A 27,990-nucleotide genomic window follows, 5' to 3' on the forward strand; every position below is an offset into this window, starting at 1 on the left:
TACTTATAAATTTAAATTACACTGCCCACGTTATTCATGTTATCAAGGAAAATTTACTTCACTTTCATATTTTGCATTGTGTGTTTTAAGTGTTTGGTGGACATATGATTGCATCCATGCAGCTTAAATGGACGCTATGTTCTGTAATACAAAAGGCCCCATCAGAATGAGCTTTTATAGCTCATTAATTTGTTACAATCACTATACCATGACTAACTTGAATGTCAAGCAAGAGGACATACATACAGGTACAAGGAAATTCAACAGATGCACGCCTTAACTGAATAGTTAATATTTAACTCTCAAGAAGCTTGTACATCTGGTTATGGTCAATAAACTGCTTTTTTTTAAAAAAACAAAAAACTAATTTTGAAAAAAGAGGGGACAGGGTGTGTTTTGCCAGCGGTAAAAATGTCAGCCGATTCTTCCAACTGATTTGGCTTTGAATGTCTGGACTGGAGAGCTGGAGAAACTACCTTTGAGAAATTAACAGAGAGGGCTTGTTTGATCGCCTGCTATTAATCTGCAGAAAAATGTTTACTGCGAAGTGTTAATATCAAAACTAATGATTTATTTCAGACTAATGACTTCTGCACAACATGGCGGTCTCGATGGAGTGCGGAGGCTTGAAGTTATTAAAGTTAATGGGATAATATTCCAGTCACCGGGGCCAACCCGAACTTTGTGGTTGTTGCAATCAGCAAGTTCTACTTGCCAGTTTTTCTTCAAGGTCCAAATGATGTCATAATTGATAATAGAGACTTGTGTCCACTTAGCAGCTGTGTGTTACTGATTATGAAGTCATGCTGTGTGGCAAACCAACACACGATAAACAGGGAACACTACTGAATCGAACACTGCAGATACCTTCCACGGAATGATGTGGAAGGTGTTGGCCATGTCAGGTGGCCTTCCCTTACCGTTAGCTACAACTCTGCTTAACTCCTTCGCAGAAGGTGGTCCAGCATCGTTTGCCTTGAGTAAAAACATCTGGCTGGTGTTCTTTATGGTTTTCAACATCATAACGACCTTGTTTTCCAGTGTTTCCCCCCCTGCTCCCCGCCCTTTAGGGGGCTTTTCCACTGCAACAGGTAGCATACTTTTGGAACGGTACTTTCCCTTTTCCACTGACTTCCAGTCGATTACCAGTACCAAAATTTCCAGTACCTAAAATACCAAACCAGCTGGGGTACATTTTTGGTAGTTCGGTACTTTGGGGTGGGACTTGCAATTGCTTTCTTATGAAAATAGCCTGCCTCTAAAAAAACGTAATAACAATAGATGTGGACAAATCATTATTATGATTATTATGATTGTGATTATTGCTGGGAGGGCAGCACCAAGCTAACAGGCACCACCCACTGAATTGCTTAAAGGACAAGCATGTGAATCGCATTAGGTTACCGTAATGTCTTGGTAAATCACCTGCCACATTGAGGGACACATTAAAACTGCAGACAAAAAGCACGGGGTCATGTGTGGCTCTGTGGCTCAACACTCGGTGCCTGTGGCTGCAGGGTCACCAGTTCAAATCCCAGTGCCAGCAGAGTAACCATCAACACTGAGCTACTGACTTCTCTTAATTCCTGTTGCTCCAGAGTCTGACTGTGCTTTCTCAATTGTATATCATTTTTGATGGAAGCATCTGCTAAATTAATAAATGTAATAACTACAATTTACAACAGGCCTACAGTACAGCTTTATATAATTTACTCACTTAACATGTTCATATCTAATTCAATTGACTGAAAAAGCAAGCTAACTGTTGCCAGCAGTAATTTTATTGAAATTATTTAATTTCCAGTTATAGAGTCTAAGCTAATATTTTTATTTGTGCTATTGAACACGGGCAGTATTGTTGGCCTAAGATGTTTCCTATATGGGTATGTGTTTCCTTATTGAGGTGTGGTTTGGATGTATTTGCTGGTCTTTTTATTGGCGAGCAGAAGCATGCCTGGGGGGTTAATCAGCGTCATACTGAATCAGATCATTGTCTGAGCACTGGGCAGGTTTCTTTACAGAGGGTTAAGAACGATAGCAGTCATGGAGCAAGCTTCTCTAAAGCAAACATTTTCCGATGCTGAGGTAGTCGTCAAACGTGAGGAAGGTTTAGGCCTCTGTATAGTTGCTAGCTATTTCGTAAAAAAAATGGGCACGTAGCAAAAAGTTGACATTTTAAAGGGATACATGTCATTTGACTTAACCCCGGCTGAGCTAAAACAGGAATTCTGCTCGAGTCAGATATCATGTCTTCATAATTGCATTCCATACACACCCTAATGAAAATTTCATCACATTCACATGGGACCCAGTGCTGGCCCTTGGCTTTTTTGCCACTGACAACAAAAACCGCTACTTCGATGCCTGCTTGTCTGTGTCAATTAGTGTGTCCTATAATTTATGGGTCGAGGGCAACCGTCCCCCCAGTCATTTCCATCTTGTATAATCACTGGTTTCTCATGAATCATTTAGCGCCACGAAAAGATAACATTACTCAACATTAAATAACTGCAAAGTGCTAACTGGCCATAATTAGGTGTCCCTCACAACCCCTGAAACAAAATATAAAAATTCTTATTGTGTTAATTATTCATAAAATCAAATTTGCAATCAAGTTCAAACTCAGATGGCTTTTGCTTTCTTTTTTTTTTTTTATTAATAATCCACCATGAGTGTTATTTTGAGTCTAATTTTTGTTAAAATGATTGTGTTTGTATTGACAAACCAGTGGTGTATAATCGTCTGAGATGGTACAGTGCGGTATTTTAAAAAACCTCTTTAGGACTTCTTATACAGAGGAAAGTGATAATTGGTGTCAATTCTAATAACAGTGTGGGAATATGCAGTTTTTTTTGCTAGATTTCCCCTTCAAAGGAAAGATGAGAGTTTAGTGTTTTTTTCCACAGGCAAAAATCTCAATCTGTGGTGGAAGAAAACCTCTAAAAGTGATAACGTCAACCTGTCGACAGATTTTTCTACTTCGACAGCTTTTTGAGGCGATCTAAAACGGGCAGCTCTGCTTCTGATTTAGTAATGGTTTCTCTTGAGAAATGCACGGCCTTTGTTTCCATTTAAATAATCCTCGACGGGTGAAATGTTATTCTCTCACTGACATCTTGTTTTGTCTTCCTGTGGCGTTCCAGGATCTACTATCAGTCATAGAACAGTTATTTATTCTTTCCCCTTTCTTCAAGTATGGTGCGACAAAGACAAAAACCTCCAAAAGCATTTTATAAGTTATACGACTTGTGTGATGTATCTACTTTGATACTGAATTATAACTTCAGGTTCTTGGATCAAAGTACTCTGCTGGGTAAAAGAATCGGCGTCCCAGTTGACAGGCCTTCAAGACATCACAGCTTGCTGGACTTTCCTGACACATTTTTTTTATATTACGACCCAAAGTGCACTTTTAAACGAGACAGGAAACCATGTCTTTTAGTTTGTTTTCATGCCGACAAGGCGATATGTGAAATGTGTGGCATGTGTCTTAGCCAGAGATGTGTTTAATTATATGAGAATGGCAGGTTAGGGTGGCCCTCTGAGTCTGGGGTTAGGGTTTGAAAAGGTGACCCTGTCATCATGTCTCGTGTGTTTACATCCATAAGAAAGTCCCAGATTTCCCTCCTGAGTATTTATATAACCTCATACTGATATCCCAGATGTTCTGTCTATAAAACTTAACGACAGAATTTTGCAAAGGATTTGCGCACCCTGATACCCATATTTTTTCTGCGAGTTTATGCCGTTTTGATAACCTACACTGATGCCGAGTCAAGTTAAGCAGGATATAATAGACAAGCGGATTCAAGCACAATTCAGATGAAATTCTGTTTGCCATGAATCACAGAACAACTGGGATTTGCTCCAGTGTGATTCATCAAATCACCTATCATATCTAAGAGCACATTTTAGGGTAGACAACAATGCTCTTAGTTTCTCTTCAGATCTTTAGATCCCAATCAGCATCTTGCCAAACAGAACATCATAAGTCAAAATGAAAGGTCTGTTGCTAAATGCTGTATGTGTTGTTTCTTACATTCCAGATGTCTGTGGCCTTTATGATATGCTAGCTGTTTATCTCTGAGTCAGTATTTCAACCCAATGGCTGGAGGGTCAGAGGCGGTCACCAGTCAGAAATAACACCACCAAGAACAGCATGGTCTTCGAAAACCGCGCATGTATGGAATTCATGTATGCATCTTGAAGCACTGGGGAAACAATGTAATTACGGTGACCTTTATACTCAGCGTTTGGAGTAATTAGTGCATTTTAAACCCAAACAATTGGTCCGGCCAGTGACTCCCAAATTTATCAGGGTTTAAATGCAGTTTAGAGGGACGTGATGGAAATGTCAAATAGATGTTCATATGAATGGTGGCCGATTCAGATAAGCATTACCACTGCAGTGCGTTATTTCATGAATGTTAATGTCCATTAATAAAACAGTTGGTGAGATTATACATCCACGCACACAGTAAGGATATTGAATATTATGATTTTATAAATTTGGGTTTGGTCAAATTCCACTTAGTGGTATGAAAAGCCATTGTGCATTATCACTTTTTCTGGGGGAAAAAGACTGTTCTTGGCACCTGTTTGAGATGTTTGATTTGCCCACGTGTCAGATGACAATATCACAGATTCTGGATCTGCTATTTTTCTGACTGGCTTGTATTATGACATACAGTACATCCCAGTGTCAGGTCCACCCTGACATACATGAGCTTTGTGCTATTCGGATGTCACTTTTTTCGTGAGGCAAATTTTGAAAGTCTGAACTCTGACACAGCTTAAAAAATGCCGGCTTTAAGTTGTCTTGAATGTGTAGTGCTTCTCTATGTATGCGTTATATTGCCCTCGTGCTCTAGCTAATTAATATAACTGTGGTTTTGTTAATTACACCATGTCATCTGGTAGCTGCGCGTCAATTTTACCCAAACGTTGTACATGGTTAAGGGTACTTTTAGAGAAAATTCACCAGAAACTTCGGCTTGGGAACCAAGTTATTAAACTCCATGGATTTGAAAGCCTGAAATTACAGCAGCTGAGATTTTATTTGAATATAGGGGTGGGTACTTATTTTAAGAAAATTATAGGTGGTTAGAAATTTGTAGGGTGCCAATTAATCATCCTCTTAGCATTTTGCCGATTTAAACACCATCTTATCCAACGACATAAGATACAAGTTGTTCATTCATCCGTACATCATTTATCCAGTACAGGATTCTGGGGAGCTTGACACCTATCCCAGGATGCAATGGGCACAAATCAGGTGTACCCTCATTCATGTTATCATATACGGCTGGGTCTTACTGCAGTAATCCAGTCTAAATAACTATCTCAAAAATATGACACAATTGGACACCCCTTTGCTCTCTTAGGTCAAGGTGGTTAACCATCACACTATCTGCTAGCTAAAAATAGGATGTTTTAAGGCAACGTGAATTCACAGTCCTCTGCAGCCTATTAGTTGCTGAGATCACTAGCTCCCCCTTCAGGCCATTTTAGAAGCACACCCTGACTTACACACACCCCCTGGGAGACCCTCCACCATCTCATTGATTTAACACATTGCTCAACGTTGCACGCCAGTAAGATACATTCCTGCTTGAACCCGACTACACTACAAACACTATAAATACTGCTAAGATTTTCACGGAAAGCCGATAAGTATGTTTTAGAGCACACCAGGGTTACATGACAAGAATAAACTGGGAAGAAATGGTGATTTGTTTTTTTTTTTAAGCCACTGTGACACGTTATTTTGGGCGTGTGGGACTCTGGAGCGTGGAAGTAAATTGCAGAGCAGATGAATTCCTGTAGCTTAATTTTCACGCAGTAGATGTCCATGTTCTTAGAGGCGTGGGTTGGTGTCTTCATCATACTTCTCCTCCTTTCTCAGTGTTTTACCTGCAGAAAAGGCGAAAGCCGTACGGATCTAAAGAAACAGCACAGGGTTAAAACCAGCAGCTTCAGAAAATCGCTCTGGATTCCAACCGCAGAAAATCAGCTCCTTTCGAAGTCTTTCCCTACCTGGGAATGGGTGCACTTGGATTCTTATAGGCCTTATGCTTATTAAGAACAGGGATAAATGTAGCTTATGTTGGAAAGATTTTGACAACAGCTGCTTTTGTTAGCTCGATAAATTAAAATCTGGCACATAACCGCAGCTCTGGCTGATCTTGAATAAGATTATATCCACTATACAACTAACTCTCTATCTTTGCCTGTCAGCTCATCTTGTCTGGGAGAATTTAAGCCAAAGATCAACTCATTAAGTAGCTCAACATAATGATCATGAAATCTGTACATGTGTTTTTGCCATTTTGGCTTGTGGGACGAAACGGTTCCCCCACTCCGATAGTTTACAGAAGCTGGCCCGAGTTTGTGATTGGGACCCATTCAAGCAATCTCAGTATGCTATGCACTTGCAGTGACGATCCAAACATGACTGTCTGATTAATCTCCGTTTTGAGGCAGAAACACAGACACATCCAAACAGATGGCGAAGGAAATTCAACATGCCTTAATTGTTTGGTTTAATCTCAGTACAAACATATTGAAATCATTTGCACATAAAGGTCTTTTAAGAAGGCAGGAGGCAATTTCAGTGGTATATATTTGGGCTAAGAGTAAACCACCTATTACCAACTGCACCACAGTGTGTCTTCAAGTAAGCAGGATTTTAATGTATCTTTCGTGCCTGAATGCAAATGATTGTAAAGGGTAAGTGGACTGGATCCTGGTTCAGAGGTCTGTAAATACTTTCATTTGAAAACGTACTTATTTGGCCGATGCTTTTGTCCGGTACCGGTCCGAGCTCATGTTGGACCCCAGGCAAGCATCAGAACTGGCGCCCCTGTCCAAGGCAACATGAAATTAGGTGGCAAGTCGGTGCCCCCTCAGAAGTTGGCACTCTAGGAGGCCGCCAAAGTGAGGTACGAGTGAGGGGTCAAGGGCCTTACTGAAGGGCCCAGTTGTAACATCAATCTACCAGTCTTGGGGTTCAAACCAACAACCTTCCGATGACAGGCACACACATGCCTTCCCCATCTCTCTGACTCTCTAAACCCGCTTCTTCTGTAGGATTAGCCTTAATCAATAGCCTGTGACTCATTCTTTTATCTGCTAGCTGAAGATGAAGTGACACCTACTGTACCAGTTCTTATAGTTTCCAGACCCTACTGCTGGTGTCAGGTTTGCGGTGAGGAACCGTGCGACAGCAGGCTTTCTGTGAACACCTGACAGATCAGGCAGACGGGCTCCTTCCAGAAGTTTTTCATGTGAATCTGATTCAGTTGTGGCACTAGAAAAAAAACACTTTTACTAATTGATGGCTGAAACCAAAAACCTGACACGTAATTGCGTTTCGCCCACACGGAGGTGATGGGTAATAGGTGATTTCTCTGCACCCCTAGATCTGCAGGAGAGATCACGGATAGAACATCTCGACATAAAGCAGGACGAATTTCGCTTGTTTTTCTTTTTTTGTCCGACTTAAAATGTTTTTGTTATGTTCAAGCGTTTGATCGGGAATGAACATCATAAACCGGTTATTACGATGAAGTTTCATAAGCGGCTCTTATCTGACACACAGCAGAGCTAATAAACGGTTTTACAGCTTTTACCCGCGAATCGCCCCCTAAACACCACGCCCGCGAAATGTGCCCCGCCCGCTCGATGCGCGATTGTTATTTCAGGAAGGAAAACCACATCTACCCTGCACATCATTGTTTGCTCTAGATTTGCTTCGTTTCGTCTTTTCTTGGTGCTTTTTCTTCTCTTTTTTGTCACCCTGCCATCAGTCCAAAATGTATTGTTTTTTTTTTTTTTAAAGCTGTCACAATAACTAATATAAAGCCATAGACTTTGGCCATGTTCCAAAACCCGCTCCATCAACGGACGGATACTAGTGTTATGATATATTTACAACATAAAAGTTTCTTATATAGGTACATTAAATTAAAATTTTCCATTTCCAGTCTTTGAAGTTGCTTGTATATGTTCAAACAGCTCCAACTGTCACCATTATTATTATTATTATTATTATTATTATCTGCAGTGGGTTGGTGCCCCATCCTGGGTTGTTCCCTGCCTTGCCCTCGTAGCTTCTAGGATAGGGTCTAGAACCCCCCCTGACCCTGCATAGGACAAGCGGGTGTAGAAAATGTATGGATTGATTATTATTTAGCACTCACTTTAACTATATCTTTGTGATCCTGACCAAGATAAGTGGTTTGAAAATGGAAAGATGGATTTGACTTAAGCACAAACCCAATGAATGCCTGCATACGCAGAATTTGATTGCAGCTTGTAATGTCTGGTTTGTTTAACACTTAATTTTCTATCTGTTCAGGTGGTCTTACCGCCCAGCCCAAGGCTGACAGAACATTATGTCCGAACAGATTCCAGATCAGTCTGCCGTAATGGATCCGTTGGTGTTTGTACACTTTGCACCGAGTAAACAGGAGACTAAATAACTGGAGAGGTATAAATATAGGGTGCAAACCAGGGACAGCTGCAGGGGCACCATTATCTGCAAACAAGTCAAACAAAAGAGACTCGCCCTTGAGCCTCATGTCGCAATAAATGTTGTTTGTTTTGCGCCGCTCTGATGTAATCGTCGGTTAAATATGATACGTAGTTTTTCTGAGCAAATACAGGTTAAATGCTGTAAGGGTTCACTGCCGTAGGATACAAAAGGGGAGATCTTTCAGTGGGTGAAATCAGCTTGACGAAGGTTGTGTATCAACAGTCGCCACGCCTCTTAATGAACTCGATGTTGGCGGACAGGAAGCTTAGCATTTCGAGCTGTGTTTTTACTCACAGACTAAAGGAACACGTGAATTCCGTCTGAACACTGGCTCATTATTATTGAATGTCCAGCCTGAAAGTCTAAGGCCAGTTCTTTGTGGTTTTATCTTGCAGGAATAGAAAGAACTTAAGATATACACTAATCAGCCATAACATTAAAACCACCGACAGGTGAAATGAATAACATTGATTATCTTCTTAAAATGGCACCTGTCATAGGTGGTATTTTATATATATAATACTAAGTGAACAGCCAGTATTTGAAGCTGATGTGTAGGAAGTGGGTAAAATGGGCAAGAGTAAGGATCTGAGCGACTTTGACAAGGGCAATGTTCTGCTGGGAAACCTTGGGTCCTGACATTCGTGTGGATGTGACTTTGACATATGCCACCAACATAAACAATGTTGCAGACCAGGTACACCCCTTCATGGCAACGGTATTCCCCGATGGCAGTGACCTCTTTCAGCGGGATAATGCGCCCTGCCACACTGGAAAAATTGGATTGAGGAACATGAAAAACAGCACAAGGTATTGACTTGGTCTCAAACTTGTGGGATGTGCTGGACAAACTAGTCCGAACCACGGACGCCCCACCTCACAACTTACACGACTTAAAGGATCTGCTGCTAACATCTTGGTGCCAGATACCACAGGACACCTTCAGAGGTCTTGTGGAGTCCATGGCTTGAAGGGTCAGAGCTGTTATGGTGGCACGAGAGGAACCCACACAATATTAGGCAGCTGGTTTTAATGTTAATAATAATAATTGATACTTCATTGATCCCCGTACGGAAATTCTCTTTATGCCTCCCTCATCTTGCTCTTTGTAGGTAAGAGTAAGCTGGGTGCAAAGGGCAGCCACTTGTTGTGGTGCCCAGGGAGCTGGGGGTTAAGGGCCTTGCTGAAGGACCCGCAGACGTGCCAAAGCTGGGTTCGAACCAGCGACCCTCTGATCACAGGCACACAGGCTTAGCCCACTGAGCGGTATAAATACTTTTGCATTACAGACACTGCATTATAGATGTACAGCACTGTGCAAAAGTCTCAGGCAGCTGAAGGAAATTGTGTTTAAATCATCTTTATGTCGCTCTGAAGCTGTGATTTTTTCTCTGTCAAGATGTGTCAGCTTAGCTGTTTCAAAACCACTCTTGAAATCACCCCAGTATTTGCAGTAACCATCCAATATGCCCGTGTATTTGTTGGCCACTAACTTAGCCTGTTTGACTAACAAATAACGGATTAAGTTAATTAATTGAGGAAGTGGTGAAATGTAACAAATACATGGAATGGCTGGGGTGCCACTGAGGAGAGGTTTGGGAACGGAAGCGGCGTTCATCTAACCATCCAGCGAGATATCAGTGACTTTTTGGAGAATGGAAGAAACTCTTCATTTTTTATTATACTTCTGTTTATTTGCATATATTAGAGTGTTAAATTGTACCTTTTTTCTAAGCAATACTTACTAAGCACTCCTCAGATAAACAGCTGGATCTGCCTTTGACTCCCTGAGACTTTTGCACGGTGCTCGACAACTTGGTATTTTTGGATTGTGGGGTTCTGCTATGCTGAATGCCAGATGTTAAACTGAATAGTCTGAATCCCTATTATAGTCTGATGGTGACTCTCAATCAAATTTATTCTTTAAACAACAAAGTCCTAAAAACTTCCTCATTATGTTCGGCATCAATTCTGAGTCATACTTTTCATTTCAGGCATCGTTATATAGCTACGCATGTTTGCTTTTAGTGAATGTTATTCTGCGAGATTAAATATGGCCGGGCCATAAACGGCCGTTTGTAGGAGAAATAATTACAAAGCACTGCGGTTCCCTCTAGCTAGTGAGTCAACCCCCTTGGAGGGGCCCCATCTCTGGAATACTAGGCATGTAACTTGATCTAAATTACCATTAAAATGGCCTTTTTATTTTACTTTATTTATACTGTGGCCTTTGTTTTTCTTAGAAAAGGAGACTACTGAGTCTGAAACATTTAGTGGGGGACTGTATGTACACAGTCCATTTTATCTGTTCTCCCAAAGTGTCCCCAGCGTGTATTCAGATATAATAATATACCATTAACATCAAATGGAGTGAGCCTGACAGACTGCATTTGTGCAAAAGGCCGCAGAATTAACATCGCCGCTTCCTCCCTGCAGCACACTGGGTTTTCTGCACTCCTCTCTCTGCATTTCAGTTTATTTTTTCTCATCCTAGGTCTTACCGTATTTCTCCTATTTATGCACCCATGAATCATCCTGAATACCCCCCCCCCCCCCCCGAACTGCTGTCTGAAAGAACAGATTATTACAATTATGTTGATTCGTGGGTCCCAGGCATCATTTAAAACAACTGTCCGATTTGAGCTGTTGAGTTTTAGCAAGTAATCCAGCTTTATTCGCCCTTTGATCAATTACACTGGAAAGTGTTAATTTTTCCACATATCCCATCATGCTCTTCTTTTTAAGACATACACACACGTAGAGGTGAGAGTGAAGCTTAGGGTCTGAGCGTGAGATCAGCCATTTATCCAGCCCCCTGGTGCATTTTTAAGGGGGTTAAAGGTGTAGCAACTCTGCCAAGTGTGAGATTTAAACTAGCAACCTTCTGATCACGGGCATATGGTACCCTACTCACAGAGACACACACATCAGCCTGGGAAAAGGTAGGATTCTGCTCCTGAATGTGAGAGGCTGACACAATCACTGAGACTCGAGAAGGTGCAGATCCACTAGGAGACAGAGGGCTAGAAACATCACAGCAGAATGGCGTTATTATTATCCCTGTTACGCAACCTTGAAGAATAATGCTACACACTCACAAAGAGAAAAAAATGACTTTGAATTGGTTGTACAAGCACTGGGGTGAATCATTCTCAAGTTTCAGTACGCCGTAAGAGGGGTGCTGAATATTTTAGGAGCCGGAAAGTGAGATTCATTCTGCAGCATTGTGTCAGTACAAGCAGCAGCTGGATAAAGTGAGAGGTCATTTTTCAAGCTGTTTTGCTTTTTTTTTTCCTAGGTCACCATACTCAACATAATGAAAGGAAAACAAAACGCTGAAACAAAGCTTGAGCTGAAAGATTAATGTTACAGCTTCTGCTGGAGGGGAAGTGGCCAGTAGCGTAATTGGGGAGTTTTCAGTAGCAGGTGTGCTATAATGATTTTAGGATTTTCGCTCAGGACCCTTGAACAGGATTTGCAGTAGAGCTGGTCTGACATTTGGTCTCCATTAATGGCATTTTCTCCATTATGAATGGCAATTTCTGTGACATTGTATTTTCTGTTTTCTGGACAATAATGTAAAGCGAAAACATGGCGGTGTATGATTCAGTGAGTTCACCTCCCAGGGTCTGTAGCACGATTTCCCAGTTGGGCCCTTGAGCGGGGCCCTTAATCCCCTCCAATTGCTCTAGGGACTGTCTGATCCTGCTTACTTTGGATCAAAATGTCTGCTAAGTATGTCAGTGTGAAAAGGGTCCTGCCCTCGGTATGGGTTTCCGTAAAGTTACCCCAAAGGTCTAGTCTGTTCATTCGGTGATTGGAAAATTGATGTTCTAACAGTAGAACAGAAGACTCACACACCGGAGTGTGTATTACTGAAGGCAGTCAAAGATGGGAGTCTCTTACTTTGCATACTGGACTCCTGTAGCTGTTCGTCTTCCTGCAGAAAGGACTTTGGACTGTATCTATGAGACACGTACCTGTACTGTGTTCATTCTCTCAGGGTTTGGAAGGTGGAAACCCTAACTTTCACTTTACTCCCTCACCGTAATCATGTAAACTGACCTGTGCCATCAAAATGGATCATCAAGCATGATGCTCTTTGGATGCTACAAATACATATACATCGATTAGCCAAAACATTGTCACCACACCCAACTGAAGCAAATGATGTCAACTGTGAGTTACCATAGTGTTAGCATAGTATCTAATATATTCCAGACCTTGACACGCACCATTTTGGTGAGATGGCCAACATTGATCGGGTTGGTTATAAGGGTGTTTCAGTTGTCCAGACAGTAGTTTTGGGACTTCAGGAAGTCACCGTGGCAGGTCTCACAAGTTCAGTACAAAGGTTAGCGCACAATTTTGTGACCTGTATTCCTGTCCATGCTAATGCTATTTCTGCTCTTATGTTTCTTGGCCAATTCCTCATTTTTAGCATAGGATTTCGATTGTAGGTGTATGTCATAAGTCCGTCTCTGTGTTTAATTTGGCTTGGCCTATGGGAATTGTGTTTTCAGAATGAACTTAGTAAATGTGGGAGGTCTTTTGTTTTGCTTTTTTGGATCATAGGAACCTTCTGAGAGACCTCGCAAACTCCAATCCCCGACTTGGCTTGAATGTCATTCTCTTTCGAATGTTTCCATTTATAGAAACTCCGACCGACACTCTAGATCTGCCCACATCTGGGGTTCCTCATCATTATCTTCCTGCTCCATCATTTCATTTATCACTTGATATTTTAATGGATCGAACCCGAACGTCTCCCACTAGCAGAGCCCTTGGAGGCCATGTTAAAACATTCATGTTATAAAAAGCACCCCCACCCCCCCCCCCCCCACACACACACACACACACACAGTAGCTGTTGCGATTAGGTTGAGTATCTGCCCCTGGGACAATAGGCACACATCCCAAAACTGTAACTCTCTATAAGGCTCCCATTTGAAAGTCTCAAATGTCCTCATAATGTAACAAAAACCTGTTATTTTGATGTTGTGGAGACCACTTTTTTTGGTCCCCACAAGGGGAAATTCAATTTTGTAAAAATCTCTGACTGCAATAAAAAATCTACAAAGTCTTGTATTTTGTTTGGTTACTTAAGGTTAAGGTTAGGGCTGGGTAGGGGTTAGGGTTGTCATTGTTAGGATTCCCTATTGGTGTTGCCCAGAGAAAGGAATGGATGGTCCCCACAAAGATATGAATACAAACCCGTGAGTGTGTGTGTGTGTGCGTGTGTCCGAAGGAGAGCCTGATGAGATATGTGAAAAGAAGCCTTTCAATGGATTTGTGCAAATGGAAAAAAAGCATCATTTTAAACAAAGACACAGTAATGTTCTTCTATAGCCAAAAGTGTCCAACTTAGCCGCATTTTAAAATATGGTCAAACTTAACACACTTTTATATTTACCTTGAATCCATGAGCCGAAGCCTTCCTAGACCCATAATGCACTCTAATCTTGACTGAAAGCTTTCAAATGAAATGTAGTACGGTTACCTAGCAACTACTTGCAAATTTAACATCAATAGGATTTCAGTTTTTCTTCCCTGCTCCAGTAACACTTTATAAAATAAGAACACAAGGCTTTTTAAAGTGGCATATATATCACACTACAGCTGGTTCAGGCTTGTGCGGAAGACATTTTCATTTTTCTTATGATGAATGATCAAAGAATGTGGGAGAAAAGGCAAACATACCTATAAAATGACATGCAAAAGACTATTTACTATTTATGTCTGTGGCACCGTTAAGATTATAGGGTAGTAATGTTGGTCAGGCTGGTGTGTGTGAAGTTCAGAAAGGGGAGTTTTAGGAAAAGGCATGTTTATTTTTGTGACCACAGTAGACCACATATCTGTTCTCCACCCCCATGGGATATTATCATTAGCAAATGGGATATTCAGCCATCTTAGTGATGCATGATGCATGCATGGCGATCCTGCAAATGCCATCCAGTAACACTCTTAAGGTCCCATTGTTCAGTATCTCAAATTCTTAACAGGGATAGGGTGCCAAACAACAGGTGCGGAAAGGATGCATTAAGAGAACCATCGTCATTCGTCTACTGTGACCCTCATGTACCGATTTTGGTGCAGAGCATTGCAGACTGCATCACTCTTTTTAGAAGAATAGGTGGAATCCATCAGATTTCCTGTTAGAGTTGTTGGCACGCCTAATGTTTCCTCTTTAGATGTTAGATATCAGTATCTGTCAGGAGAGCTTGAGTGTTATGGACCAACATCAACGTGATAGCTAATCTGTAGTATCATTTACAGTCAAATGAACAACTAGGTTAAACTGCTAGCTTAATATTATTATCTTCATGGGTGAAGTTCAGCGATGCATTATGCATTTCTGTGTTTGAAAATCAACACCCCCCCCCCCCCAAACATTTCTATATAATGTAAAGTTATAATGTAAAGTTTCGAAGGCTCTCATATCATTACTGATCTGATGATTCACTGTATTTCTGTATGATGATTGATATGCTCAACTTCTTAAAAAAAAAATCCATAATAGGGTCAGGTTCGATCTAACTTTTCCTGTTTACTTAACTGTTTTATTTTAGTGCTGAATGGCACTTGTATAAAACTGCAGACTACTTGCTGTATTCGAAATCCCAGCAAATGGAATGGAAAACACTGAGCCACTCAGTATCGATTCCTTTGTAACAGAACAAATGAAAAGCAAACGTGAAATTTTGACGGAAATCCCCTCTAATCAGTTTTCATTTTCACCATTCAGTTTAGTAACAATATAAATAGGCCTCGGTTTCAGCATTCGATTTGTCATGGGGAGGAAATCACAGCCGCGGAGAACCTGTGAGGTTTTGTTTTTGCTTTGTTATTTGGAGGAAACATACTTATTGACATCATCAAAAAAATTACTGGGTTACTGTATACGGCAGTTTTTCTCAACCTAGTCTTCAGGGAACCCCAGACTCAGCCTCCAGCACACCTGAAACAAACAATTAAGAACAAATCAAACAAACAAGAATGAACCAAACAAATGTAAAGCGAAAATGTGGACTGTTTGGGGGTCTCTGAGGGCTGGGTTCAAAAACACTGGTATATGGAATTCCAGCAGGAATCCTATAACTGATATCAGCCTAGTCGTGTTTCGGTGGGCCCTGTACCATGAGCGGAGGTTTGTGTAAGAAACGGTTTCAGCGTGGGCTGTGTGTTTCTGTTGCAGATTACAGGACGCCTAATGAGCAAACCCCCCCCCCCGCTGAGATCATTTGTCAAACAGACTAGCCTGCTCTGGGGTATCCTTAAAAAATTCTTCTTTTGCATTCATTGGAGCAGCAGGCTTTAATAATTGACGTAGATGGCTTCATTACCATTCATCGTTTAATTAAACGCGGAATGTGGATAATCTTGTGTCAATATCACTTAATATTGATAGATTCCACCCACATTTTAAGGAGAAACACCACACACACACACCATGGAATGGCAGAGCTCTGCACAAGCACAAACAAGCATGAAAACTTACCACGGTGCCACTCTGTGGTTTGAACAGATGGTGCCATGCCCTCCTGATTATAGGGTTCATTAAGGTTCCGTTTGATGTATCAGAATTATAAAAATACCGCGATAATTACGCTCAAACACTGTGAGTTAGCTCCATTTTTTCGGCAATCAGGAGCAGAGGCAAGCCTTGTGAGGCAAATTGGCCTTAATTGAAAGGAGGCTGATTAATATTTAAATAAGGCCTTGTATGGGGGCTTGCAGCATGCGGAAAATAAGCCCAACGTCTGAATTAATTGCATCGCAGGTTAAATTAAATTTCCCATAATGGGAGCTGGCACAGGGCTTTAGGATTGAGTACAAAGCCAACTCCTCCGCCTTCTCTGGATGGCTGCCATTCAGCTGTGTTGGTTCCACCTCTCTGGCGTGTCCTTTTCAGGCAAAACAAAGGTTCTAGCAGAAGAATGCATCCACATTTTCAGAAATGTTAATCCTTTTTTTTTTGGGACATCGCAGCTGCTTACATTCTCTGCAACATCTCCTGTTTTTTACACCAATGGTTTGGCGTTCAATCAGTGCATCCACTTCCGGTGTGAAGAGAGCAGAAGCTTCTGCAAAGGTTCTTTCGGCTTTCCACAGCTTCAGGGCTATTTTTAAGGTGGGGACATGAGAGCGGTCACAATTGATACAGAGGGGCTGACCTTTTCATCAGCCAATGATATGCTTCAAATCGGTGAGTGACAGAGGAAGGGGCACTTTGGGGGCCAATTAGCTTTCAGTTGGGGCCAGTGCCCCTGTGGCCCCGCCCCTGTATACGCCCCTGCCATTTTCAATGCACAGAGAAGTTGTCTAAGATTACCGGGCATCTGGAGGTCTCTTGTTTAGAAACTCATAAACAATATTAATTACTCCTAAGCTGTGGAAGGTCATTAGAACTATCTAGTTGCTCGGGAAACCAAGAACTCTGTAAAAGGAGTATGGAGTGTCCTGACAGCGAATGAAATGAGCGAGGAACACCCTCACACTTGCCAGACTGAGGGGTCTGCTCCCAGTTGCAGGGTTTTTACCATGGGAAAGAGTTACTCTTAGATTTACAAAACGAAAAGATCCGATGTGAGTCACATTTTCTTATGGCCATTGTCTGACTTAATGGGTGGTACCACTATGTCTGTGATCGGAAGGTCGTTGGTTCAAATTCTGTGCTCAGTAGGGCCCCTGATCCCTGTTACTCCAGGGACTGGTATCCCCTGCTTCCTCAAAAAAAATATTTGTCTCTTAGGATAAAAGTATCTGCTAGAAATTTAAACATGCCCAGGGACATTGTGTGCTTCTGAGCCTGTGACCTGTGGAGGCCATTGATTTAAATCCCAGTTGAACCCTTAAGCAAAGCCCTTTACAAATTGCTCCAAGGACTGGTTGACACTGCTCTCTCAATTGTGTCAGTTTGGATGAAAGTTTCTGCTCAGTCACTTAATGGATTTCAGTCAGATATCGTCCTAGTAGAGCCCCCCAAAATTCACAACTTCCTGCCTCGCCACCAAGCATCCACCTTAATTCACAGCATCCTCTCTGGGGATCAACAGCTTCACTATGACAGCCCAACAGACCCACCTGACTCTTTATTCCAAGAGGCTTATTTCTGATGAAGGTTGGTGACACAGTGAACCAACAATTCCGTTGAGGGTGTTAAATGCCCCCCCCCCCCCCTGCAGAAATCTGGTGGAAACCTAGAAAACAAAGGCACACTCGGCGAGAGTGTTGCATCAGCGGGTGACCTTCTGAATTTCACTACTGACAAAGGGTTGGGGTGTGATATGATGGTTTGCAACAATTGATTAATGAGATAAAACAGCTCAACACTGTTCATTGTTGGGGAACTTGGATTAGCCTCTTGTACCGTTTTGTTGTTCAGCATACAGCCTACGGCATATTGATATTTTTATAATCATGGTGACTGTTTTGGGAATTTTAGTCTATATTTTTAAATATCTCTTTCAGTTTTCAATCGGCCCTTTTCTACTGCCAGTAATGAGAACCTAGATTCAACCCAATCACGGTTTTGGCTTAAACCTGACCCCCACATCTATGAAGTGAGGTTATGAGAGTGCGTAATCCAGCAGGTTAGACCTCTGTTCCTCTAAATGGAGTTCACTGGTTTGGATCCCACTGCCAAATAGTCACATTTCTGTTGGACCACTGAGCTGAGTCATTGACACCCTGAAATGTTGCGGGGGTGACAAATATATGACACTGGAAGCTCACGGTAAACCCACTGTGCCGTTGTACGCGCCCTGCACGTAGCTGTGTATGCCTCAACGGAAAGCGAGATAGGGTACGTGAAAATAAGTGTTGAATTATACTCGCCCGAAAAGCAAATAAAGCCTCATTTTCAAGTTCAGACTTAGTAAAGTCTGTATGTTGGTGGCCAGTGGGCGTCTGCAGACGTTTTGGGGGATTGTGTCAGCGAAGCTGTCATCCAGGATGTGGAGAAAGAGTGAGAACGATGTGACCTTTCTGCAGGCGAAAGGTACTGGGGGTAGTTTTAGGGGGTGTGGAGTAGGCCACAGGACGTGGTGCGTTCATGAGATGTCACGCGCACGGAGAGCCCCTCCCTGGCCTGGTAAGTCTGTAAAGGGGGCGGATACCAAGTCTGACCAATGGTAAGATGTACATTAACATTTTAGCGGAAGATTTTATCCAAAAGCGACATGCATTTTTGCGAAAGCGATAACCAGCACAGCAGTCTAACCTACGGAGCCAATCCCACCCAATTCCTCCTGGCTGATGCCTAACCCCTGCACCCCTGCAAGCCCCGACACTTAACTTTCAGTCTTGTTGATGAATAAAAGTTAGTTTAATAAAAGGTTCATAACTTAAAGTCTTGGAGAACGTGATGCATTGTACAAACAAGTACGTGTGAGTGATGTATCATCGAGGAGGATAAGAGGTGTGTCCGTGTTTGTCTGAAAACAGAATTCGACTTGAACAGAGGCTGTGGAGATAGACCCATACTCAGAAACATATTCTGGCCGGTTTCATGAATGGGAGGGGGCAGGGAGCATATTTCGCAGACTAGGGGTGTCCCATACGGTGAATCTCCCATAGTTTTCAGAAACTTTGAGCCTGATGGGTAGCAAAAAAATTTGGGGAAGGGGTTCATACCTGTTATTTAGCTACTTGGCTGCATGCCTGTGTGGAGAGCACATCTGGTGCTACCAGCCTGCAGCCAGCTGACAATGCGATGGAGCAGTGGCACTTGTCAGCATCCAAACCAGGCACAATACTACAGAACAGAAACCCTCACTCACCACTTAAAAGGCTTAAATGAAACACTCAACTCGACCTGTCATGATAAAAATAAACCTGACCTATCTCTCACTCTCTACTTTCTGTTGCATGTTTAAAGACTCTTATACTGTAGATGTTACCCCCTCGCCCAATCCTCTGCTGAGGGTGCGTCCTGTGCAAAAAGACCTTCTCTGCAACATCTCCGGACACGGAAGCTAATCAAACGGAAATCCGGAGAATGCCACTTTAGGCATTTTTGTGGGCAGATCATGCCGCTTTCTCAGGAACTTCATTGTTCATTTTATATTTAAGAATCGTTTTTCCCATTTCCCATTGAACACCCCCTAGAGCCTCTTCCAAAGGTTAAACACTTTAAATTAAATTACTCATGTAGTCCAGAGCTTAAAATTATACTGTTAAGTGATACAATAATTGTCTATGCAAGTTATGCAGCATATTATTCAAGGAAGGTCACCAAATTTTGGCTTTTAGCTCTTTGAAACAAGCCTACCGTCTTTGGATGACTTTATATTCACATTATACTATTATAGTATATATTTACCTATGCTTGGCCCGTGCAAATACACACAGTCATTGCCCTGTTGTGTCTCTCAGCGGATGAACACACTTTTGTGTGATGTCCCCAATGTAACCTTTCAGTCAAGTGGAGTTCCAGAGGTTGGCGGTAAGGGGGGGGGGGGGGGGGGGGGAGATTCAGGAAGACTCATTACTTATAGTATATCTTTATTGTCATTGTACATTTACATTGAAATGCTGTATCTTTAAATGACTGTGGGGCTTCAATTCGTCTCACTTCCCAAGCACAGTTGCTCTCGCGAGTTTAGATTAAGTTCATAAATGCTTTGCAAGTATATTTGAAACAATTAGAGCTGATAATAGTGTTGTAGCAATTAAGTTTGCACAATCTGCAGAGCGTGCGTGGAAGCTGAAGGCGCTCCCTAATTGCCCGCGTGAAGGAGACGTTACGAGAAGCACTTCGTGGTTGAATGTGACCTCGTTTCCTGATGTTCTTTCATGGTGACTGTGCTCCGAGTTTCAGGCAAGTCAAATGCTGTCCTAAGGACTGCTTTTTAAGCAGATTCATTTTAAAAGCAGAGCGGTTATATTTTAAAGAGTGTTTATGAGTCCCGTCTAATCGCAGCTCTTGATAAGAAACGACCTTTACCTGCTGATTGGCTCATCTCTGAAAAATATCGGGGAGCATTTGTTCTTACCGGGTTGGCATTCATTTAGCTCTAGGTGGCAGAGGCACGAGAGGGTGATGAGAACACAGAAGGATTATGGGAAAATAGGGGATGAAAAAAAACCACCAGGAATCAGTCGAGTGAGTCGACAAGTTACGGTGACACCACATGACAGACCAACATATGGGTGCCTGAGAGGAACATTAATATATCGACAACGTGTCTGAACAGTCGTTTGATAAATGAAGACTGATGCTTGATGCATGAGCAGTGGGATGAAGTGACCCAAACTAGGTAGGAGCTGGTGATGTTGCTGACTAGAGCAGTTAAAGGTAGTAGCGTAGACGCTTGGGTTTGCCTTCCTGTGGTGTTAGGGTCGGCACCGACCCGTTTGGGCCGTTTAAAATGCATAAAAGCACCACATAGATTTGTGTACTGCATCAGGAACCTCTATTTAAACAAAATAAATTTTAAAATATTGGATGATAAATTATTGTTTTGAGGATATTTTATGGCTGATTTAATACACAGGTCGGCAACGACCCGTCTAACATAAGAGATAGGAACAGAAAATTAACACAGGACAAAGGTTAGAGCTCGATTTTGAATTGATGAGGAATGTTTACTTTTATCTATATCATCACCTGCATCATGCAAAATGGAACTGCTGTGAATGTACGTATGCAGATTTCCATTTATGCTTTCATAGTCCTATCTCAGAGAATATTACATGATATGATATGAAATGGATTCCCGGTGGAGGACTTGAACTTATTGGCAAGCCCTCGCTGAATGTGGGACCTGCTTGATTGGTCGAGAGGGGGCCGTTTCACTGACAGGCTTGGAATGCAATAGACATCGTCTGCAGAATCCATGTGAGGATATTGGCACATGTGAGGAGATTAAAAAACCTGTCATTTATGATAATGATTTTGTAGCAATTATTGCTCATGCTCGTTATAATCTGATGCCTGTAGGGGGCCTCGTTGGTTTAAAAATGGCAAGCCACTGTAACTGTAACAGTAATATACTTCCTCTGTAGTGGTACTGCAGGGTCTAGGGGCAGATCCCTGAGTCATCTCCAAGAGTCTGGTGTGCGCACAACCACCTAAGCACTGCTAATGTCACTAATTCCCTTTATCATATATTAGTACACAGGCACTGAATGAATTAATTTACCATGCTTTTAATAACCCATTCTCCAGCTGAAGGCACATTGATGCATCAAAGTGGGAACAAAACAGATAGACATTGATTTATACATCATAGAGATCACCTCCTAATCATCATCAGCTTGGCAGAAATGTCAAAATGAAGTTTGATATTTAAATGTCACCATGCGATCATACCACCATAAAATGGAATTCTCTCTATCACTCCCTGAATTCTCTTTAAAGTTGTTTAGAAGCTTTTGAAAGAGTTATCCTCAAAGCTCGAGGATACTGGTTTGAGAAGAAACACCCACCATCAGTCTGCCTACCCTGACCAGCCCCCAGGTTAAAATGGGGTTTTGTTGTTAGACATAAAAGTCATATTTCCTTTCGGTAATAAATTCAACTTAGAGCAATAGCCAGTGGGCCAAATTGACCATGCGGGGATTTTGGAAAATTACGATTCTGAAATAAAATATGATTTTGGCGGGAAACTCAGGGGTGTGGCCAGCGATCAGAGGAACGAGGTGGAGCGGAGGGATTAGTCGATGTCAAATGTTTTGGGCGGGGGGGATAACCACCATTATATTCCTGGCAACCCTGACCTAATTATGTAGGCTGTGTATTATCCGAGTCGAAGTATATGTCTACAAAATGATTTGTAACTTAGTCTGGCATCCACCCTCTGTGTTCCCATCAGTGTTGGCGCATGAATAACCCCCCATGGCACTAAGACTTGTCGCCCCCCCCCCCCAGAACATTGGGTATTTCCAGTAATCACCGCTCTCTTCATTGAGTCATATTTAATAAAAAATGGGAATGTACCACATTTGGGGGTGGCGGGGGGCTGTTGATTATTACTTGGGACCCACTTGATTGTGCGCTAACATCTCATCCCGGGGCCTCAAGAAACCGCTATTGACATTTAGCTCTCGGCAGAAATTAGTCCTAATGCAGCCCTCTGGGTGCCGATGTCTGCTGATCTGCTTAGTCAGAAACTGTCACGCGCCGAAGTTTTGGTCTCCCAGGTTACTCCGTTATGTCTGAGTACCAGGAGCCATTGGGGGAGGGTCACAGAGCAGAAGAGCATTAATTACTCTCAAGGGCATGTTTAATTTAACAGGTGTCTTGGAAATGCAGTTTTTACAATGTTGCCTTTGCAGGTTTTGGCCTTCTGACACTGGTGTTGGGGCAGGTTCCGTTTCACAGAACAAAACCAATATCGCTTCTTCAGCACTCCCGTTCTCCATACTGATCTATAATCTCCATACCCGATCTTATGTACAGGAAAAAAACAGGAAATTACAGAATATCACGTTAGATCACTTCATTTTTCACGATGCTTGGTGTGATGGATTCTCCTAGTTTTTTTTTTAATTCTTATGCCTGAACTTGGAACCGTTTGGATGGCAAATGGCAGAATAAAGTACTAATAACACTTATTATTGTTCTGGAAATATCCTTACAGTTGATAACGCCACTTGCTACATAATGTACAGACGAGGATCGAAACCACAGGCGTAAATGTGTCACTTGCTATATAAAAAAGAGCAATAGCTTGATAGATTACACAACATGACAGATCTGCTGCTTTGTGGGGATTTTTGAAGGTTAATCATTTAGTGAGAATTATCTGTGTCTACCGTTTTGTACAAAACAACAGGTATGAAAAAGGTGCCAAACACGGCTTGAGACTGATTAGCACCAAATAATAGCTAATTCATCAGGCTGGGCTGATTTCTATTTAGCTACACTCCACAATCTTGCATGGGAGACAAATGACCAAACGTCCAACCACAATGTAATAAAAACCTGTTATTTTGACATTGTGGGGACCATATTCCAGGTCCCCCCCAAACACCTGTGAATGCAATCAAAAAACAAAAAAATGTCAAAAGTCCTATATTTTGCTTGGTTCCTTTTGGTCAAGGTTAGACTTTGGTAGGGGTTTTCCCCATATAAATGATTGGAGAGTCCCCACAAAGATATACTTACAAACCTCTGTGTGTGTGTGTGTGATACTCATCCTTTTCCAGGGGACATATTATAACCCCCCCCCCCACACACACACACACACACACATACACACATATGCAATAGCCAAATAGGCAGGGGTGATTCTAGCATACGGCATAAGATGGGCTATAATTCATACAGCAAGGCCAACCTTATCGTTAGCCAATAATATGTTTTGAATTAACGAGTGACAAGGGAGGAGGCACTCCACGGGCCAATCAGCTTTCAGCTAGGGCTGGTGCCCCTGTGGCCCTGCCCCTGTATATGCCCCTTGAAAATTTGTAATAGCTACATAAATACCAGCGGGAATAATCAGAGTGATAGGTTGCACGCCAGTTACCGGGAGCTCAGGTGTGCAATCAGGACCAGGAATCCTCGTGTTTGATGACAGATGGCTGCTATGGGATCGTCTCTTAGACGGAAAATCAGAACAATAAAACAGACTCAGGTTCATATTACAAAACAGTCAGACAAGGTATAAATCTCTCATAAACAGAACAAATGAGTTGTATTAAAAACGTTTCCTCCTTGGAGGGAGAGGTGAATTTTAAAATACCCTGGGAACCAATGCTGAGGAGGGCTAATGGCTATTTCACAGAACACAACATTATCGCAGTCATATTTTTAATCACCTAACTGTGTGCTGTGGGGTAGCAATGCCAGGAATGATATTATATAAATATACTGTAATATTAAATTAAATTACCCATAATCTTCATTTTATAACACCTGGTGTTAATAGAAAAATCGCACAATTTAAGCAAGTGTAATTCTGAGGTTCTTTTTCTGAATGTGAAATGATGACATTAATGTTTAACAGCATACACCAGGTAAAATCATAATATAAAAAAAATTATAATGTGAAAATATTTCTGTTATCAGCATGTCATAGTATTGAGCCAGATGTAATCACATGAAGTAAGGAGAGGTTGAATGGCCTGGTGGAGAGAGTATTATGAGCACTGGTGAGAGCTGGTCAGTTGGATGGCTTCATCTATATTTGATTATGTCGTCTTGGCAGTGGAACCTATTACAATATCAGGGTGTACCTTTCTGAACCCAAAACAGCCCGCCTCCAGACCTCAAAAAGACCCATGTCACTTTGCACAGACCAGCATAACATACATTGATTGACAGTGACGATTATAGTCCGTCTTTAGAGGCTGAAATTTTTAGTTTATAAAATACCTCCCGCTCGCATTTCCGCCCGCCGTGCCGGAGGATCGCTATTATGAAGTATCTCTGTCAAAAGACACCGGTTCCTCCTTGATAAAAGCAGGGGATGGGATTTTTCCAGCAAAAGAGCAGATCGGAATACTAATACTGGCTCAGCTTCGCAGACCTGACCACGTATCACTTTCGCACTCATTTTATGGATATATTCAGCTACGTCGTATAGGCTGTTATGTAGCATGGCAACTCTGAAACAGATCCTGCAGACTTAAAATCATGTGCATTTGTGCATTATAACAGGAAGAAGAACAAGAAAGTGATATGACGAAACCAAGATTAAACAAAGATTATTATTATTATTATTATTATTATTAGAGTAATGGAGGTATTATTCTTATTTGCCGGAAGTGCTGGTTGGTGTACAGTATGGCTCAGAGAGTTATCCACTGTGCCCAGGATAGGAAGGTTGCTGGTTTGCATTTCATGGTCAGCAGCCTGATTTCACCTTTTAGATTAAAGTGTCTGTTAAATGGATGTAATGTTTACCAGTAGGATGCATCCAGAAGGAATTTTGAGAATATGACTCTGGTCCACAGTGGGCCTCAGAGGCAACTCGAGGGACTCTGGGGGCCCTAAGCAAAAAACTCCACGGGCCCCCCCAACTCGCCCTCCCCCAGCATGGTAAAATTTAGTACCTTTATTTTACTGTGAAGTGTAAATTAATATCAACAAAGAATTCAATAAACACAAGAGCTTTATTTTCACTTTTGTGAAAGACAGAATACACAAATGAACAAATTTGCAATTTTATTTCTTCACTAATTACATTGAATGTGAATAGTTTTGTCTTGGAATAATTAGAATAATTGATTAATAATTTGAAATGAAACGGTCTTGTGAAAAAGGTCTCATTTTAAATTCCCCCAGGGATTAAAGAAATCGGTGGTGTTATCTTTGGTCACTGAAATAGTTTTTCTGCAGTGTTTACATCTGACCTCATTTTGTTCGGTGTCGTCTTCACTGATCAGACCCACCGACGGATGGACCCGGCATTCTGTTTAGGTATAGGCTGCTATGGCAGTTTGTTAGCTGAGTCTTTGTGCTTGTGTCATTTATGCTTCGCTTTGATTTAATGCAAACTAATGTTAGCTGGACAGGATTGGAGGCACGTGAATGAACATGGTGTAGTATTTTTTTAAGGGGACAGTTCGTGAACTTGTGCATTGGGGAAAGTATTAACTGAATTAACCAACATCAGTAACATTAAGTCAGTAGGAAGTTTTAATTTCCAGTTTTGATACATTTTCAGTAAATTGTCCGGCCTATAATATTCTTGGCTGTAGTCAAGCGCATAACAAGAACATTGGGGGTGTTGAAGTTTCCACCTATTGATGGGGGTCCTGGGGGTTGTATTGGCTGGTTTTGATTATTGGGGGGGGGGGGTAAAGCTCCCACCCCCCATAATTTATGCCCATGGCTATAGTATTGTAACAGTCACCATATCACCATATTGTTAATATCTGTGCCTGTAGAAGAAAACATGCAGTAATGAGCTTCACTCAGGACCAGCCTGATTTAATCTGGACCCACCCATCAGCCACTTTCCGGATCCGCCACCGGTGCCGGCCCCCTTCTCCGTATGTGAGTTTCCAGCCTGTGTCCTGCTCTCGCTCCTTTATAAATGTGTGCAGAAATGCCAGTTCTTTGCTCCAAGAGAAGGCCGATCTGCAGCTAGCTGTCTGCCTGTTGCCATTATGGCTCTGAATGAGTAATGCATGTGACATTTTATAGAGATTGTGTCCCATTAACTGGAGCTCGGATGAAGTGGCAGCATTCACTGCATATTTCCTACAAGCCATAATGCTGGATTTATTTTAAAAAAGTGTTTCTTTAGCAACAGATTGTGTTGCCGGAAGGTGTGGGACAGCGGCACTGAGGCTGAGCTCACTCTGCGGTCAGGTTTTTCCTCTCCAGACCAGGGGGTTTCACATGGAGGCAGGAAAGCAGCTGGGGGTCTTTTTTTGGCTTTTGCCGTCCACCTTCATATTTTCACAAATGTAGATAGTGGAGCTTCTCCCCCATGCATCAGCAGGCATGGTTTCCACATGCTCAGCTGTCCACTGATGAATCCTCCCTTCCCTCATTTATATAATATGGTGAAGACTAACTTTATTTTAACAGTCAATTTTTCACCTGAGAGACCTAACAGTTTGCATCCCATCAGTGGTTGGAGGGATGGATATATAGATAGTTGGATGGATGAATGGATATATAGATAGTTGGATGGATGGATGGATGGAATGTCCCAAGAGTTTTCTTCTCCGCTGCCTGTATCAGATTGAGGTTAGAAACAAATACAACAATATCAGACACTCCCGCTTGCATCCCATGTAACTGACCATATGTGGACAAAGACGGCCCCAATCCAGAGAGCCTCACTGCCGTAATCCAGGGAGACACCCCCCAATCCAGAGAGCCTCACTGCCGTAATCCAGGGAGACACCCCCCAATCCAGAGAGCCACACCGTCATAATCCAGGGAGACACTCCCCAATCCAGAGAGCCACACTGCCATAATCCAGGGAGACACCCCCCAATCCAGAGAGCCTCACTGCCGTAATCCAGGGAGACACCCCCCAATCCAGAGAGCCTCACTGCCGTAATCCAGGGAGACACCCCCCAATCCAGAGACACCTCCTCAATCTAACAAGACACACTCCCCAATCCAGAGAGCCACACTGCCATAATCCAGGGAGACACTCCCCAATCCAGAGAGCCACACTGCCATAATCCAGGGAGACACCCCCCAATCCAGAGAGCCACACTGCCATAATCCAGGGAGACACCCCCCAATCCAGAGAGCCACACTGCCATAATCCAGGGAGACACTCCCCAATCCAGAGAGCCTCACTGCCGTAATCCAGGGAGACACCCCCCAATCCAGAGAGCCACACTGCCGTAATCCAGGGAGACACTCCCCAATCCAGAGACACCTCCTCAATCTAACAAGACACACCCCACAATCCAGAGAGACACAGCCCCATAATCCAGAGAGACACACACCCATGATTTAGTAAGGCACTCCCTCTAATCCAGAGACACACCCCCCAATCCAGAGAGACATGCTAGCTGGGGAAGCTGACACC

General features: G+C 42.3%; 1 protein-coding gene across 5 annotated transcripts in view; it reads left to right on the forward strand.

The window, feature by feature from the left end:
- tox (thymocyte selection-associated high mobility group box) overlaps positions 1–27,990 on the forward strand; it is a 75,888-nt gene that overhangs the window by 14,056 nt on the left and 33,842 nt on the right. Inside the window, exon 1 of one of the 5 annotated variants that reach the window (XM_072710760.1) lies at positions 20,223–20,360. The exons of 3 other annotated variants lie outside the window; for them this stretch is intronic. The gene's annotated coding sequence lies outside the window, so the exon portion shown is untranslated. Of the gene's footprint in view, positions 1–20,222; positions 20,361–20,629; positions 20,800–27,990 lie in introns of those variants that run through there. One more of the 5 variants, XM_072710761.1, reaches the window with a different exon arrangement.

The sequence above is a fragment of the Paramormyrops kingsleyae genome, chromosome 4, assembly GCF_048594095.1.
Source record: "Paramormyrops kingsleyae isolate MSU_618 chromosome 4, PKINGS_0.4, whole genome shotgun sequence".
NCBI classification, from domain to species: Eukaryota; Metazoa; Chordata; class Actinopteri; order Osteoglossiformes; family Mormyridae; genus Paramormyrops; species Paramormyrops kingsleyae.